The sequence below is a fragment of the Equus caballus genome, chromosome 19 (genome assembly GCF_041296265.1).
Source record: "Equus caballus isolate H_3958 breed thoroughbred chromosome 19, TB-T2T, whole genome shotgun sequence".
Taxonomy (NCBI): Eukaryota; Metazoa; Chordata; class Mammalia; order Perissodactyla; family Equidae; genus Equus; species Equus caballus.
In genome coordinates this window covers 36,714,294-36,728,628 of record NC_091702.1, presented here as the reverse complement: position 1 = coordinate 36,728,628, position 14,335 = coordinate 36,714,294, and the positions used below count along the sequence as shown (strand labels likewise).

The following is a 14,335-nucleotide window of genomic DNA, read 5'->3' as shown; positions in this document are numbered from 1 at the left end:
AACAGATTGAGGGCAGGAACTCTACCTAGCTGGTTCGTATCAGTAGCCCCATACTTTGAGTTTGCCGTATTCTAGGAGCTCAATATTTGCTCGGGGTTGGCTATCTATAAGATAGAGAAAGTTTGGGGAGTAGGAAGAGATGATTTCTAAGAAAGTTATGCTTCTCCTAACTGTACAGTTGTCCGTTTCGTTCTGTGTACATCTGATGCCCTTGGAAATTCTGAAACGAAATATAAATTTAAGTCTCCACCACTAAAATGGCCTGCTCTTTGATATATGGTTGGCGGTCTAATCCTTTCTCAAAGCTCTTGGAAATTATATCAATAATATCCTTTGTTTTTGTTGAGGATTGTAATTTAAAATGCATTTTCTCACTTGATCTTACAACCACCTGTGGGGGAAGGTATTGTTATCTTATTTTACAAGTGAGAAAACTCAAAGCTGGGAGGGGTGAAGTGATTTGCCCAGGGTCATACAGCATGGCTGTGGGAGAGGCTCCAGGTCTCTTGATCCCAAGCCCTGTGCTTTCCCACTAGACCTCATTGCATCTCAACCACCATTAAGACAAGGCCCTACACTGTATGAAAAATAGTGTTCAGAAGACGAACTCTCCAGTCTGCATTTGCTGACTCTTCCATGCTGGCATAAGCAGGTGGGTTCACTGGGCCATTTAATTCTTCTCTCTGCCAATGCAAGGTCAGTCCACCTGTGCCAAAACACTGAACTGGGAGGCCCAGGGACTCTGGTCACAGAGAGAGTGTGTTGCAGTGGAAAGTTGAAGAATAGCTGGATATCACTTACTTTTAGCTTTTTTGCAAAGAAAAGGAGAAACTGAGGCCTAGAAGGGGAGTGGCTTCCCAGTTCTCCTGAGTGCAGACATTTAAGTCATTGAACCTTACCTACTTAGTGTCTCATGAAGACACAGGGACGATCCAAATTGGATTTTCTACTTTAGAGAGGGATGAGCCTGCTCTGAATTTTCCCTGACATGGTGGGGAAGATTGAATTGATGAGGCAACAAGGAGTAAGAGCCCCTTTCTCAGGGATTGAAGAAGAGTGCAATCCTCGGTCCTCAGAGCAAACCTCACAGCAAGAGGACTTGAAGCCACTGTCTCTTGAAGAGTGAGTGTGACAGCCCGAGGCTCTCTGCCGCTAGCCACATGCTGCCTCTACCTGAACAGGTGGGCTGGAAACAAACCAGGCCCATAGTTGAACCTGAGTGGTGCCCCCTGGGGAGCACCTACCCCAGGGGCCTCCAGGGGACACAGAATGCAGGACTTGAGTTTCCCTAAACACACTGAAAAAGACAAGCTCAAGTCCACCATTTTCTCCTCTGCCGAGCGTGGCAGGACAGCCAGGGGAATTAAAAGTGGATTTCATCTGTAACAGATGCTAGCACATTGGATCATTATCGTTTTATCTTTACTTCTAAAGAAGCAGAACACTTTATCAACAAGCAAGGTAAGAAAAAGGTGTTTTCTGATTTAGGGCTATAACTGTATTTTCTCAGTGCTTAAAGCACTCTATACCTTATCAGCATTTTGCAGTTTATTAAATGTTTTCACATCCATCATATCATTTCACCCTGCTAATGACTCTTTGAGGGAGGCAAACCAGGTACTCATTCATTCACTGGGTAGTTACCAGGCAATTATCAAGACTTTACTCTGTGCCGGGCTCTAGACTAGGTGCTGGGAACAAACGTGCACAATGTGACAGAAGGGGAAACTGAGGCTCAGGAAGACGATGTGATTTTCCCGAAGAGTACAGAGCTATTCATTGGAGGAACTGGAACTCACACCCAGCTCTGCCATGTAGCATGGGGCTCTTCCCTTGTCGACACATACCTCATTGGCCATTTCTGCACAGAAATTCAAAGGATGAGCCCTCTCCTGTCGCTCTCTCCCTCTTCCTTTCTTCTCCTGATTTACATATTGCTAAATGATGAAATTATACAGTACGTAATTCCACAGAAACTCTGATGCTTAAAAAAAATTGGGAACGGAGTAATTAGGCAGAAAGGATTCTCAATTAGGCAGTAGATTCTGTTTCTAAAGCACTAAATGGGGAAGAGATATTTTTTAACTGTCTCTTGAATATATTGCCACGCAATGATTGCTGCCTTGGAGAGCAGCAACGTGGCTCTGAACCGCAACTCTCTGAGCTGGTCTCAAAGGAGTATTTTGTATCTGAGTTTCCTGCCGAGTTCTAGACCTTCAGATTTCAGAGGTAACCTCACACTTGAGGATCTCCAGCACCAAGATAGGCAGTCATAGCCACCATTTAATTTTAGATGTCTTTTCTAATTTTCTTTGTTTGTTTTAAGGTAGGAAATGTGAATAGGAGCATCCAGTGGTCTTGCCAGGATCCATTGTGCTGGAAAGCAGCAGAAAATAATTGAAAGTGCATTGGTTTTCTAGGGCTGGTACTGAATTCCTGATGTGGCACCTTCAAGTTGGGTGGCCCTGTAGAATTCCATCTCTCTGAGCTTTAATGGGCTAATGAACACTGGGTAATTCCCATCCCAATACAATAATAGTGAGGCTGATGGGAGGTAACAGTAGGAGCTAGCATGTGGTGGAGCTAAATGAAAAGTTCGTTCCCTTTCAAAAGAGAGAATGTTCACTATGCTCACATCAAGGAAGGATTGCCATTGGGAGAAGGGGACAGATTTGTTCAACTAACTTCTTTTCTGTGGCACCAGAGGATGTAACTAGAATCAGTGGGGAGAAATTCAAGTCAATGATAGCTCAGCATTAAAAAAAATGACTTTTTATAGAACTGTTCAACAGTAGAGCTCCTCAGAGGGTGAGTTTCTTGTCACTGGAGATAATCAAGCACTGGCTCAACAACTATTTGGAAGAGATAATTTAGAGGGGATTCCAGCTGCCAGTAAAAGTTGAACAACTTGACCTCTTAGGTCTTTTCCAAAGCTGAGATTCCATAATTCTGACTGTGGCCACTTTCCTATTGCAGTATGAAGGAAAGACCAATAGTTCATTCGCAAGGGCTTGTCTCTGCCCCAAGGAGAATGAGCTCAGATGTATTAACTTTTAAGATCCTGGCCTTCCTCCTTTAGCATTACTGCTATGCATTGGGTTAATACAAACAGCATCTCATTCTGTCCCTAGGCTATGATTTCCAGGAGACTGGCACAGAGAATCTTAGGTCAAGTTTAGACTAAAGGCAAAGGAGTGGGCCTCACGGCCTCCTAGGCCTTTTCATGCAAAATACAATCTGAAAGGCCCCCATAACTATTCACAGTGAGATATTGGCTTTACTCATATTTTATTTACTTGGTTGTTCCCTGGAAGATAAGTCATTTCTTGGGTGTGGACATCAATAAGGAAGCTTCTACTCCTTATCCCAAATTCTGCATGCTCTGGGAGAGACTATGCCTTTGCCATAGTAGTCAGTAAAACCTGCCAAGTGTCTTTAATGGGTAAGCCTCATAAAACTAAATGGATTTGATACCCAACTTTGAGTGAAATAGAAAGTTTAACAAACACTCTGAGGTCAAGACATCTTAACATTTGTGGGGAAAGCAGAGCTTTTCCTATGAGTTTCTTGGCAAGATTCAGTCAGGCTGAAATTCATCCTAAGCATATGATGGGAGAACCATTGACAAGAATAATCCTTCACGCAGGTACTTACACAGTCATTGCTTCAAAACTCTGTCAATTAAAAATGTATGAATATTCCTGTTTTAGAGTTGATTACATCACTTTCCCAAGAAAGGATTATAGAATCCACATGTAAGAGCCAAGAGTATCAGAGATCACCTATGGTTTACAAAAAAAGATCTAGTCCAAGTTGTCTAGAGAAATTAGCAATGCATCTTTTTTGTGATGTCTTACATAACACCAAGCTTATGTAAAAAGGGGAAAATGTGGAGCTGCTCTGGTGCATGTAGGTAGAAAGCCAGTTGACCAGCTGAGGAACTGAAGCCATCACGTTAGGAAGTGACTCATTTGGGAACACACAATGGCAGGATCAAAACTGAGACTTTTTCCCACTGAGCCAGGAAAGCATGAAGGAACTGGCAAAAATGAAAAATAAGAGGGAAAGCCCGGTCCTCGGATTCTTGGAAGCACTGGGCTCTCCACCCCTGAGAATGTATCACACACTTCAGAATTCTTGGGCCCAGCTTTAAGACCTCTGCTGTAGGAGAGGGTGTAAGGGATGGCGCCTCAGTCATCAGATTTTAAATGTTGCACTGGTCAGACTGGCAGAGGACCCAGACGACCAGGCAGGAGCTCCTCTCATAGGAGAGAAAGCAGCAAACCCCCATAATCCTAGACAATCAACAAGTGTTTTGGAAGCACCTTCTTTAACAGCAGTAATGATACCTTACATTTGCATGGATCAGTAGCTTTCAAAGGACTTATTTGCATTGATCTATAGTTTTCAAAGGACTTGCACATTCACCATTTAGTTTGATCTTCACAACAATCCTGTAAAGTAGTCAGGGCTGGTGTCATTATTCTCATTTTACAGGAGAAGAAGCTAAAGCTTGGAGAGGCTGAGTGATGGGGCTATGGCCAAAGTTAGTAAAATGTGGTTCTTGAGTGATAACTCAGCCCTTACTTCTTGTGAAGTTCTCTTTCTACACAATGGTCTCCTGCTGTTTTGGGTGATATGTGGGAAACAGAAGGGAAGATGCTAGAAATCTTTCTAAACATGTGCAGAGAACATCTCTGATGTACTGGAAAGGTTTACACCCCCTTCATTCCTCTAAACCAGAGGCAGATGTTGGTTAAAAGGATATCCATACCTCCATATGGTGACAACCACATGGCTGACATGAAAACCATCCTTTCTTGCCCTTCTCCCTAAATATTATTAAAGGGAAAATGGTGGAAAGATGTCAGGCGAAGGCACATGGGAGCTGGGATTCTGTGAGGCTCATCAATTTTTAAAGTTTATGAGCTTCAATCAGTCTTTCAAAAGGGAATACAAGATAACATGCCTGATCTTCCTAGTAGATCATGTGAAAGAGCCCTGATTCTTACTCTAGTTGGAGGACATACAACAGGTATTCCAGAAACAATGAACAGTTAGAGAATATGTATGTGTGAAAAATAATATGCGAAAAAATATATATCTATGAAAATTTTACATGCAGACAACATAAATAATTCCTAAATGAAGGTAGTGTCTTATAGTTGTGGATAATCAATTTATTTTGTTTATGTGTCAGTATTAGAAATTTTTATAGAAGTATGTAACATTTATTGACTATTATAAGCTAGGCAATGTACTGAAGTATTATTACTGAAGCATGTATTAATAACACTAGCAAATCACATGTTTTCCATATGCCACACTAGCCTGGCAGTAAGTGTGGGGGCATGATTTTAGTTCCCAAACAGTCCTTTCCTGGTCCTTATCCACACCTGAACATCAACGGTCCTCTGTAAAGTTCTCTCAAGCTATTTCTGAGCAGCCTGAGGGAGTGACTCATGTGTGCTACCATACACAGCATCATTTGGAATATTTCATTTTGCTCCTTCCAGTTCCTTCTGTTGACTCTGGCCACTGACTGAGGCAAACTCTCCATGCCGCTGTCCCAAATTCAAGTGCATGTAGCCTTCAAAGGTACAGACACCACTCATAGTTTCACCCTCAAAGCATCACAGCTGCTTCCTGCTGCCTCCCTCTATGTTTTGTAAGGTGATATTCCATGGAACTTCCAGCTCCAATTTGGAGCTGCCTGGTGCTCCTAATCTTTACAGGCTTTAATAAAACCATCGTTATGAATTTATTATGAGTACCCATTTTCCTGAGCTCTGGCATGAGTTGAGGAGGCAGACAGACCAGAGTCTAACGGGTACAATACCCTGAGAATGACCCCTCTCCTTTCCCCAAGGCCCATATTCTGTGGACCTTTGTTAGAGGCCTCCACTGGCTCTCGTCCCTTAGAAACGTTCCTTCCTAGCAGGTTTCTTGGTCACCACTGCCAGTAGTCACCTGCTGACCTACCCCATAGATATTTCAGTCCTCTGCAGACAGCTCTCCATCTTAGGAGGAACTCAGCCTAGCTGCACATCAACACTCCCCACATCACAGGTGTCCACATTACATATGTAAATACAATCCACAGAAAATAAATTGTTCAATTGTGCCATACAGGCAACTAGAGAATACAACTTAGTTGGATACAGCTAACTCTGGGGTAGATTTTTAGACTGTGAGGCCAAGGCTGCTTCCTCTCTGACTTTGAAAAGTGCAAGAAGCACAGTCAGTTCCAGGGACATGGAATGGACATCAGGTTGCACTATATTCTTCCAAGTATGAATGCCACCGATGTGAAAACCATTTCCGTAATTCAAGTGCTCAAGCCAAAGGCTAATGGGGCTGCCTGAGCCCCAGCGGTACTCAGACTTCTCGAGGCGAGTTCTGTAGTCTTCTTTTGCTCTCATTTGCAGAAGCACTCAGAGGTGCCTCACCAGACCAACTGCCCAGCAGCACCTGGCGAATGTCGGAAGCATTCTGCTTGGAGGTTTTACACTTAGAAGGTAATGCAGAAACTTCATAAATGAAGAGAACCAAAGAACGATAGATCACTTCCTATGTCCATTTCACAGAGGAAGACAATATTTCAAGGAAGTGGATGTTTTATATCTACACTGTTTTCCACTTAGCCTCTGACCTCTTCTACTGCTGCTGTAAATCTGATGACTGCCCAGCTGTCAGCCTTCCAGACAGCATTTCTCTCCAATGCTCCTTTAGGGGAAGAAAAAGTGCACCAGGGGAGAGAGAGAGAGATTGTCTCAGGCAAGGTCCTTTTCCTTCTTTGTCTCTGTGAACAAGGCAAATGGTTGTAGCGTGACATTAATGAGGCGTTGAAGGAGGATGAGTGTGTCTCTTGAAGCGCTGTCTTTCTGATGATCCCTTCCTCTTCAGACCCCTCTTGGAGTCGAAATTGTTGCTTAGGAGTAGGTTCTGAGGTTGCAGTTATGAAAATAATTCTGTTTTCAAGAACTGTATGATCTTAAAGTTGGATCTCAATCTTATCTCTGGCCACCAACAAATTAAGTGACCTTGTATAATTCATTCAGCCCTTTGAGTCTTGCTCTTTTGCATAGTTAAGAAAAATGTACTCACTCATTCCACAAGCATACATGGAGCATCCAGTCAGTACCAGGCTCTATGCTAATTGTTGTGTGTGTAGGCAAAGGGGGAGAAAGGAGATAAGCAAAGCACAGCCTTTTCTATCAAGTTCTTACCTACTACTTAATTCTTAACGCTCTCCTTTCTTGGCTTGTGTGGCGCCATTTTCCTTCTCTATAATCATGCCCTGCCTGGCCCCCACCCCTAGTCTTATCTTTTCCTGCACATGCATCATCCACTGTACACACTTAGACACTCTCCCTCTCATGCTACTTTCTATATTCTTGCTGTCTTGAACTACAAAGTACACGCATTGATTAGAGTCCCCAAATTTTTCTATTTATACTCCCAAAGAGCCATTTCTCTCACCTTCATAGCATTATCACAGTTATAATTTTATATTTATTTTTCCCCTTTAATTATGGCTGTCTCACCTGCTTGACCAAAACTTCCATATAGACAAGGCTCACATCTGTTCTTCTCCACCATCCTCTCTGCAGAGCCTAGCACACTACCTGATACACAGCAGGAGCAAGAACTTAATATTTGTTAAAAGAATGAATTAATGAACATTTGGTTTCTACTCTGCTCTTCAATATATTCTTCTTTGGGCTTATTTAGCCCAATTGCCTCATTTTACAGATGAGAAGACTGAATTCCTGAGGGAAAGAAATTTGCTCAACTTCACACTATGGCTTAGAGGCTGAGCCAGAACTAAACAACAGATTTCCTGACTCTGGGGAAAGAATCTAGCGTTATTTCCATGCTGTTCTTCTTCTTCTTTTTTTTTTTTTGCTCTTGAGGAAGATTAGCCCTGAGCTAACATCTGCTGCCAATCCTTTTCTTTTTGCTGAGGAAGACTGGCCCTGAGATAATACCACTGCCCATCTTCCTCTACTTTATATGTGGGACACCTGCCACATCATGGCTTTACAAGCTATGCTTAGGTCCGCACCCAGGATCCGAACCGGCGAACCCTGGGCCTCCAAAGTGAAGCACGCAAACTTAACTGCTGCAGCACCAGGCAGGACCCTCTTCTTTTATTTTTGGAGTGTAGTTGAAATGCCTCAGGCATTACCAGTCTGTGACTACCAAAAAAAAGAGCAAAGAAGATTCTTTTCACTGAAACTATGATAATACAAACTCCTACTGGCCTGGTTGCCAGAAATTAGCTTCCGTTAAGATATCTCCCATCTATAGTTGGAAGCCCTCAAAGAGGAGATCCACATGGACCCACAAAGCAGAGTGTCAGCAACAACCACCACTGCCCTAATCTTTCTCCTCTACTTTCACAGGTCCGTATCTGATTCCCGCAGAATGATAGACACCTTACTGCTTCCACCCACCCCTGTGAGAACATCAGGTCTGGTTTCAAGGCTTCTGTCGCCAAGGTTTCTAATCTGCAGGATGCAAGACAGTCACTGGTTTCCTGAAGAAGGCAGGACAGCATCTCCTCCTTCCCCCTGCCTTATGTGCAGTTCTCGGTGTTCAGTCTCACAAAGGCTTGTGCAAATCCTCCAGATCCTATCAGCCTCAAACCCTTCTCTCCATAGGAGTCCCAAACCAGTCTAAGGACCAGTTAGGGACAGCAGGCACCATTGGTACCCTGGATCATCTTCCCTAGCACAAGCCCCCAACAAAGTCTATGAAGGGACACTGGTGGGGACTGGGACTGGGGGAGTGGGAAGTGGCATCTAATGTGATCAAGGTCACATCAAAGAAGATTTAGGGCTATAAATAGGGCCCCAGACTCCACAAATTCTCCCTGTTGTCTGAGGACTCCCAACTTTGCAGAAGACAAGGCACAGAGAGCTCCACTCAGAACTACGGATGTGGTGGGGAAGTGGAAACCGAGCCGACATTTGGTGTGTTGTAGCATTCCCATCTCTGGTTTAACACAAGCGATGTGTTTCGCTCACAAACTGGCACTGAGAGCTCATTTACATTTAAATAAGAGGCTTGTTAATGCCAGCAGGAGGACGCTGTCAATGCCAAGCCTGGCTCAGGATTCCTGCCAAGGAGTTTCTAAGAGCATCGCTCTAGGAAACTCCCCCAGAAGAGAGGCAAGCATGCCTTCTCATTAAGACAACTCCACCACAGTGACATTTGCCTCAGAGCGGCAAGCCTTTGGCTGGGCTGAAAGCAAGTTGGAGTCTTAGAAAGTTATCTGTTGCCAAGACAGTCATTTAGTTTGATTTGGCTCCACACCCACTCAGAGACCACCTGGCACATGTAGGGTGGCCTGGTTGGGAGGGTGGCAGGCTCATTCCTGACCTCTGGCCTCTTCAGTCATATTGGGAGGACTGGGTGTTACTAAGAAGCAATGAAGACCATCTTACAACATAAAAAAGAGAGGGTCTACTCTGTTGTTGAACAGCTCTTAATATTGGAAGGTTCTTCCTGACATTAACATGAAATACATCTGTCTATTGAAAGAAGGGTGTACTCAAATGCCTATAGATGCCAAGCAGGGAACACAGAGGAGTGAGGCAAGCTGCTTAACCCTCAAAAGTGGTTGGGACTCTGGTAACGTGGCATGTAGCTGCCTAGTCTAAAGGGGAATGCACCGCTCAGCAAGAATTGATCTTGGGTTTTATAAACATGGATCTTGTCCAAGTAGCTTAAAGACTAATAAGGAAGTCAGATAATTAGACAGGAATTACAACTCACCTAATAGGTACTATCCCAGGGAAGTAAAAAGTGCTTAGAAGCACATGGGAGTGATAAGGGTGCATACCCCAGAATTTCAAGGTCATGAAGGGACTGATCTTTAGGTTTAATACGAAGGATGGGCAGAAATTAGCCAGGCAAAGATGGGTGGGGAGAGAGGAAAGAGCAGGGGCAGAGGCTCTGAGGCAAGAAAGAAAGCAAAGTACATTTGAGAACTTAAAGAAATTTTGTATGATGAGAGCTTAAAAAATTCAAGGTAATGAAAAGGCAGACAAGTGAATAGGGACTAGATTGTGAAGGGCTTTCCAAGCCACTGAGAGTTTGGACTTTAGCCTAAGAGAAATGAGGTTAAACAGAGGAGTAACAGACTCAGTCCCCCAAAAGTTAAGTACTCCCAGTTCTGATAAAGGAGGCAATGTGGTGGATAAAGCTCAGGACTCGGAGTCAGAAAGCTGTGGGCTCTGGTTCTTGGCTCCACCACTCTATGAACATGGGCAGGCCTCATTTCTCTCTCCTGTAAAATGGGAAGAACATATACCAATGTTGGTGAAATAAAGGGGAAAAGGGAACTGTCATAACCTGTTGGTGGTATAGTTAAATTGTAAATTATTACTAAAACCTTCTCAGGCTCGACAAGTGTTTGACAATATGTACTAGAAACCTTAAGAATGTGCATTCTCTTGGGCCCAGAAATTCCATTTCTAATATTAGCCTAAAGAAAAAAATTAAGTTGTTTGCAAATATTTAACCACAATGGTATTCAATGTAGTGTTGTTTATAAGAGTAAAAAAAAAAAAAGGTGTAATTTAAGTCTTTGCTGATTGGATAGTCTTTAAATCCTTTATCCTGCTGAGGTCAACTTGGCCTTTAACATTTAACCAAGATTGGCTCAGATGCTCATCTCATGTGCTGGGGAAACCCTGCGACCACAATCCCAATATCTCTGGTGATTCTTGTTCTTTGAGTTGCCTATGCCTCCAAAATCTGTTTAATTCTCTGTCCCCATCGTGTATTTTGCACATGTCCCTTTTCTGAATAATACCACTCTGTACAATACAATCCACTCCAAATAGCCTTCACTCCCCCAGATACCTTGGACACAAAGAAGCAGTGTGATCAACTTTCACTAAGGATTTGGACAATGAAGGGGTTGACCTTCAGCAGACAACTACATTTTTTAGCAACCTCCAGTCTCAACCTCTTTCCATCTACTCATCTCTGTTTTCCAGGATCCCTTGTTCTTGGTCTCCTCCTTGCCTATTCATCCCTCAGTTATTTCCCTTCCGTTATATTTTTCAAATTCACCTGGCTCTCTGCTCCTCAATTGCTACCCCATCCTAACCAGAGACTCATGAATGGATTCAACTCAGGATCTTACCCGGTAACAGCACAAAAAAGTCTTAAGGTTTCTCTCCCTTTTTTGCTCCCCCAGTGGCCTCTGTAAGTGGAAGGACACAGTAGGATTTATTTTCCCCTTCATATGCATTATTCCACCCTCTTCCCATTTTCGAAGGCAAAAGAGGCACAATATTTTTGTTTTGTTTTTGTTTTAATACTCTCATTGCTCTTGGAGATACTGTTAATGTCCTACAACCAGAATGAAATAAGTCATGGCACAGCTATGCCATGGAGCATAAAAGAGAGGTTAGGATGAGGTTGTGGAACAGGTATCAACATGGGAAAATGTTCAGGATCTATAGTTCAGTGAAAAATGAAAATACAAAACAATGGATATACTACAACTCCATTTAAAAATATGCATTCACTTGTATGTATACAGGAATAAAGACTAGAAAATGACATTACCAGTAATCTCCAGAGCAGTGGTTCTCAGTGGGAGTGACTTCACTGCTGGGGGCATATGGCAATATATGGTGATATTTTTGCTTCTTCCAAATGTGGGGGACAGCGTACTAATGGCATCTAGTGGGTAGAGGCTAGAGATGCTGCAAAACATCCTACAATGCACCGGACAGCCCTCACAACAAAGGATTACCCAGCTCAAAATGTCAGGGTGCTGAGGTTAAGAAATCCTTCTTTAGATGTGGGTTTATGGAATACTACAACTTTCTTTTTTGCTTGTTCACATTTTCCAATTTTTCTACAATGAGCATGCAACTCATGTGTAGTTCTTTTTTAATGCACATTAAGTGAATACTTCTGAAGAAGATCTGGAGCAAATGCCTATGTTTTTGCCGTAAGATAACTCACTTGGAAGTACTTAGCACAGTGCTCACTCACCACCATGTTTCCTCACCACCATGGTGCCTTTCTCTAAACCCACTCCTTTAAAGTGGAACCAAGGGGCAGGGGACCCAATCCCTCAGAAGTAGCAGATGACTGTCTTCCCAGCTGTGCTTCTAGTCATTCTCCCTGCGATGGCCCAAGCCTTTGGGCACTTGTCGGTGAGCCAGTGAACTTGCTATTCACTGAAACTTCTTTAACTTTGTCACATAAGTAGTCCCCTGAAGCATCTCAACAGAACCAGAGGAGTCTGGTCAGAGGAGACGGGGTGCCCCTGCACACACAGAATTTCAGGCTTCTGATCCTCCATTTACAAAGCTGTATCTTGGGGATGCTGTTGCCTCAGAGAACCTTTGCCAGGGAATGGTTCTTGTGGTAATCAAAGTATGTTCACTTGGAAGTTTAATCACTTAAAGGAGTGGTTTATTGCCCCCACAGACTCCTCTGCTGTGAACATTAGACCTAATTAGTAGCTGAAATAGTGATGATTTAGCAGAGCCTCTGTATTTGATGGCTGTGGTTTCTGGGCCACCAATCACAGTTGAAAAGAAAAAGGCAATCAGCTCTGCCAGGTAATGAACACTTCTTCCTAATTCCCAGGGAGCTGAAAGGCCCTGTCGGGGCTGGCTTTTCATTTGACCCTAAAACTGGTGGAAACTCAATGGTTATAGAAATGACTAACACCCTGAGAAAAGTGAATCCTACATCTGGAAGGGGCTTTGGTTGATTTTTGGAAGGGCACTGTGCCTCTTTGTGAGTGTATCTAGCTTCTTGCAAGGAAAGGAGCAAAATCTCAGAGAGGGGAGATTTTCCTCTTTACCCAGGGATAGCAGACTTTCTCTGGAATGTAGGATGGGACAGTCATTCCCTCTGCCACCGGATTGGTTGGGAAAGAGGAGAAGTTGAGGCTGCTGATTTTCAGAACTAAGACTAAATGTGGAAACTAATAGAGACTGCAGTCAGGAGGAGTTGGGTGAAGCAGGGGCTAGCATCTTCCAAGATTTTGGAAGGAGAGAAGGAGTGGAGGAAATATTTGGACTTCATTTGGTCTGAAGGCTTGGATTAGACAATTTTGGCTGTCTATCATCTGCCACTGATGTGGGAGAAGGAACCCCTCTGATTTTCCAATGGCACATTTAATGACTGTCCTTCTTCTCTGTTTGCTCTCTTTGAAGACATTCCCAGGGCTTCAGTTCTGTTCATTTCTCCATTTTCTCTCTGAGAGAAGTCATTACCAATCTTGTCTCCAGTGGTGTAGTCCACATGGAACAAGGCTCTGAATCTCTTTACTCATTCAAAACACCACTTGTTTCCCAGAAGGCAGAACTAAGAGGAATAGTCTACAGGGAGGCAGAAGAAACTGCTGGCAACCCAAAGGCGTGAGGACTTGTTTTGGAAGGAACAGAGCTCCCGAAGAAAGAGAATGTTTACATTGAGCCTGAAAAGATTAGCGGGGATGTTGTGGTGATGCCACAGATCTCATGATGGGCAGGGAAAGTGTTGGCTCCCCGCTAGATGGCCTGGGCAGGGTCCTTTCCAACTTGGATTTCAATTTTCTTTGTTGCTTTTGTAAATAATACAGGACAACAACAAGAAAACCCCAAAAAATACAAGAACAAAAAGCCATTGCTAAACTTAAGGGACCTCTTGGGAGATTTTTTCCCCCTTCCATTTTTTTTTTCCTCTCAAGTGGTTATGATGTGCAGGAAGTCATTCTGTCCAGACAGCAAAGTATAACAACGGCCTGGAACTTTTCCATTCTATTGAGTCAAAAAAAAAAAAAAAGTGCCAGAGGAAGTAATATTAGTCAGTACTTAGTCACACTTGAAAACAATGGGACAGTTTAGATTGGCTTGACATCACACATTTACATCTGGTTTTGGCCAAGGCGAAGCCTTTTCAGTTGGCAAGTTTTGTCTGCTGTTTGAAGGGATTAGAGTTCTTCCTCACCCCTGTATTACAATAAAGAATATAAAATGGTTCTTCACAGTTCCTATGGGAGAAAGGTTTCACATACAAACTTAGAAAGATTTGCGAAGGAGAAAAGGGAGTGGAAAATCTCTCAGCGGCAAGAAAGGACAAGTCTCTACTGGCTGGTCTTCATCTCCTCCTGGAGAAATGGAATTGCCTTCCCCTTACTCTGCAACCACACTTCTCCATCTGTCTCCACTTCCTTTAAGGACAGCTCTGGAAAGAGAGCACATCTTAACCCTTACCATCCCACAGAGATGCACTCATGCACTTATTCATTCCATCTCCACTCAATATGCGTTTATTCAAAGTCTGTTACATACCTGGCTCAGTGCAT

General features: G+C 43.2%; 1 long non-coding RNA gene across 2 annotated transcripts in view; it reads left to right on the top strand.

The window, feature by feature from the left end:
- Positions 1–11,584, top strand: part of LOC111768975 (uncharacterized) — a 40,243-nt gene extending 28,659 nt beyond the window's left edge. For both annotated transcript variants that reach the window (XR_011429143.1, XR_002801650.2), the window contains 2 exons: positions 6,429–6,518; positions 8,409–11,584. This is a non-coding gene — a long non-coding RNA (uncharacterized lncRNA). The remainder of the gene's footprint in view (positions 1–6,428; positions 6,519–8,408) is intronic.
- Positions 11,585–14,335: the final 2,751 nt, after the last annotated feature.